Genomic DNA, 4344 nt, shown 5'->3' on the forward strand with positions numbered 1-4344 from the left:
TGTGTAGACCCAAACACAAGATAATCTGTACTTTTTCTATTTAGCGTTGAAACACTTGTTGCAAGCGGATTATTCTTACTGAAAAGACTTCCTTTGATAAAACAACAAAGACAATAAAAATACACTTACGTTTACTTACATCCAGAAGCAAAACAATTCGAATAAACTACTGAACCGAAATACGCACCCATCAGTTTGTTTTACACACACAATACCACATCCAAATAGGCACGCATATTCTGAAAATCAATACAAGAATAATCTAGATCTACATGTACATGTAGATATAAGTTCTTCGTCTCACCGGTTCCATCCGAGGTTAGTAGTCCAAATAATATGCATTTTTTTCATAATTACACCGAAGATACATTAACACGAAAAATACGCGCGTCTTCAATATTTTCAATGTTTTATTCCCAGACATCGCATACTAGTTTCATGTACACCAAAAAATGACATCACATATTTTTGGAAAATGACGTCATTTTATGACGCAATCATTCAGCTGATTCATTATACGGATGGCGAAAAATTATGTCTCTTGATTAGATCTAAAGATTGAAGGTCGTATTATTTTAAATATAAAGTTTTCACGACTCTAGAGATTTCTTATGAAAAACCATTTAGTGGTAGAATAAAAAGTAGTCCGTAAACGCGACAGGTATATTCAACAAGGTGTTAGTTTATTCCATCTGATGTTATACCGTCAATGTCGGTATACAAATGGGATATAAAGAAATACTTAGCAAGTATCGTAAACATGTTCGTGGTGTATATCACAGGTGGGTAGCGTGTGGCTATGATATTAATTTGAAACAATATTATTTTGAATGAAAAATAACCGAATTATAACGAAAAATCAACTTCTTTAAAAAAATCACTATCAAATATGTGTATATATAACACGGTATATATAGTATAGTGATATTTTTCAGAGAAGTTGTGGGAGTAGTAGTCTGTGATTATGGTGTTGCTAGTGATGATAACAGTCTTTGTAGTTTAACTGGTAAATGTGATGATGATTTTTAATGATTATGATGGTGGTGGAAGTAGTAGTTTGTGATGATGGTGGTGAATATGATGATGATAATCTCTGTAGTTGAGCTGGTGAATGTGATGATGTTGGTAAGAATGATTAATGTAAAGGAGTGTCTGAGCCTAGATAGGCACCCAGACTGGCCTGCGAAGTTTGCGCAGGCTGATCAATGTAAGCTACCGTAATACAGTTCAAGTGTTCAAATTGAAAACTTATTTTTTACAGGTTTCGTTTGTTTTGTTTACCCGGCGCGAGTTCACTGTAGTTGATTTAGTTTTTGATTGAATTCCCTTAAGTGGTGATGGCTTTGAACGCAGCATAGCTCTTCGTGAGGTTTCCAGGGTGCCTTAAACCTCCCGAGCAAGACACACAGTCAGTCTAATACCTACAGTCACAGGCTATAAGCCTGGGCTGTGAGTGTGGGAGTGTTGTTTTATTTTAGGGCTCAGTATTAAGGCCAATAATTCCATTAGCACTTTGTTGGCCTCGCCCACCAGTCCATTATTCTTTTGTATTTTGGTTCTTGTTATTTTTGTACGGTATCCTGTGAGCAGACCTCACTGGTAGGTCCTTTTCATTTTTCTTGTTTAATATACCTTTTCTATTTTTTAAATTTTACCAAAACTGTCTTTGTGCAGTTATGGTGTTTGCATAATCCAGATATTTTTTGTTATGTTAAATTTGGCTGGTAGGATGCACGTTTGCTACGGTAAGGCGGTGGTTGTAGACCTGATACTCATACATCGGCTTCTCCTCTTTGTGTACATCATTCGTTTACTCTTATCAGTTTTTCTTGTTTGATTGTTTAGTATACCTTTTTATTCATGTTTCCCTGAGTGGGAGTGGATATGCTGAAGTTGGTATTGCCACCCGGAAATAAATAGAGAAAATTAAGATTATTATGATTTTGTTATTTAATATTAAAAAATACATTATTTACATATTAACATTTTTATTATTTCTATTTTCGTGCTTGGACTGATGGTGTGTTTTCACCCGAGTGTAACACGCATGAGGTCGTAAATAGATACGCGTAGCCTCGCTAAATACTGGCGGGTAGTTGGCGGCAGGGCGAGAGATTTTGGCATTAATAAATTGCATCTAGTGTAGTCTAACGGTGAGCTCTTTCAGCCCACTATTATTCGTAGTTCTCTGAAAATCCGGAATTGTTGGCATGTCACTGCCGTGGGAAACTGCTGCATATCACCTCCTGTGGTGTTATTTATAAAGCATGTCACTACCGTGGGAAACTGATGCATATCACCTCCTCTGGTGTTATTATTATTTAAATATTAATAATTATTTATGTTGTGATTTACAGCCACCGCTATGGCGATTGACATAACTGGGCGTAACCCTGCACCCTCCAGCTTCCAGTACATTATGTCAGTGTTTCTTTCCTGTAGTGTGTTTTTGCTGTTTATTCATGCATTTATAATGGCCAATTACAGTGCTGTAGCTGTTTGCAGCCGAAGGCTGTTAATGGTTCCACTTTGTAGATGAACTGGCAGGGCGAGCCCATTTATCCAAGAGTCCCTTCTTTCTTATTTTTGTAACAGTTCCTCATTTCGTCTATGCACGAATCGTCCTCGGCAGTACACTATAAATCAAAATAACACTGTTTGCATAAGTATTATAATATTCTTGTCCGGGAACAATTTAATGTTTGCCTCAGGCATTTTAATGCTTTGAGGTGTTAGCATGCTTATAGATGACTAGGTATGGTCGTCGGAATTCTACTGGAATAGTCCAGCAGGGTTTTTCCAGTTTTGTGGACAGAAGTTTTCATTTTTTTGTATGTGTTGTTCATTCTTTATTGAGTTCCCATTTTCTTGCTTGTGCGAAGGCTGCCCTTGCAAGTGTGTTTGATTAGTCTTTAGTGTTGCGTTGGGTGCAGTATAGTTACCTCCTTCACTAAAGTTCAGGATGTATAATGTTCCATAGGTAAATACCTCCTCAATAGAGTAGATAGAAATAATGATATAAATAGAGTAAATTACTAATAATAATACGAAACGAGAAGATGAAAATAGTGATACAAATAGAAATAATCAGAATAGAGTAGATGAATAATACATACAAGTAGAATAAATAAAAAGATAAATAAATAAGCAAATAAGTACATATACAAATATGCTCAGACCGGTGTTGGACATGATCGACTGTTGTCTTAGAGGGTTGATACGTGACCACCTATCTAGGGTTGGGGACCAAAATCTGCATGTTGCGGCGTGCCTGTAGTATTGAAACAATTAGGTTGTCCCGATTTTGGGGAGTCTGGGCACTTTCATAGTTCCGCTAGGTCATTGCGTCTAGGCGTACATCGCATGGCGAAGGCGCCCTCCTTGCTTACGAAAGGGGCATTGGGTCCGAGAGATAGTCAATATACTTCCTTGGGGTGCATGGGACGGCCTGGGCGCAGTGGCTTTAGAGCACGTTGCATGGCGAAGGCGCCCTCCTTGCTTACGAAAGGGGCATAGGGGTCCGAGAGATAGTCAATATACTTCCTCGGGTGCGACGGTACGTCTGTGGCGGACCGACTATGACATTCGGTGGGACGATTCCTTTGTGAATAGGGGGTCGTCCCAAATAGAGAAAAGTGAGGGGAGTGTAGCTCTAGTGACATTCGGTGCATCGCCCCCCCCCCTGCAGAGAAGTACCCGGCTTGTGAGACGTTCATGTGACAGGACCATGCTGCCACGGATGGAGCTCGCGACCAATCAGAAGAATGCTGATGTCTGCTGGGATCGCCGTTGCTGGACCACGCTCTCTTTCGAAGCAGACAGCGGACTGACCATACGTACACGACTAGGAGATTCTTTTGTGCACGAGGTAGTATAGTGTATTGCATTGTATTTGCCCCAAGTCCCAATTATTTACTGTTTACCCATTGATATATGATTATTGGCCGTACGTGTAAGAACCCACAAGAGCTAACCGCCAGAATCACTACAATGCGTCCAATTATGCTTGACAAACAAACAATTCGAAACATATATTGAATTCGTCAATGCTTATTTATTTAAAAAAAATCTAATAGTGTCCGGTCTATACAAATTGTATTGTATGGTTTGTGTAATCAAAAAATTTACATCACTTGACATAAAAGTTGAGCATCGTGAACCATCAAATGCCCAATTATAGACGTACGGCCCAGCTATGATGTATGTTACTGACTAATTATTTATAAATAAGACTCAACCTCAATACTGAAGCAAGCTATGATTCCGCGTAATGTGGGGTCAACCTTAATAGTAAAGCAATCTTTGATTCTGTGCCAAGTGGGGTCAACCTCAATGGTAAAGCAA

The sequence above is a fragment of the Dreissena polymorpha genome, chromosome 15, assembly GCF_020536995.1.
Source record: "Dreissena polymorpha isolate Duluth1 chromosome 15, UMN_Dpol_1.0, whole genome shotgun sequence".
NCBI classification, from domain to species: Eukaryota; Metazoa; Mollusca; class Bivalvia; order Myida; family Dreissenidae; genus Dreissena; species Dreissena polymorpha.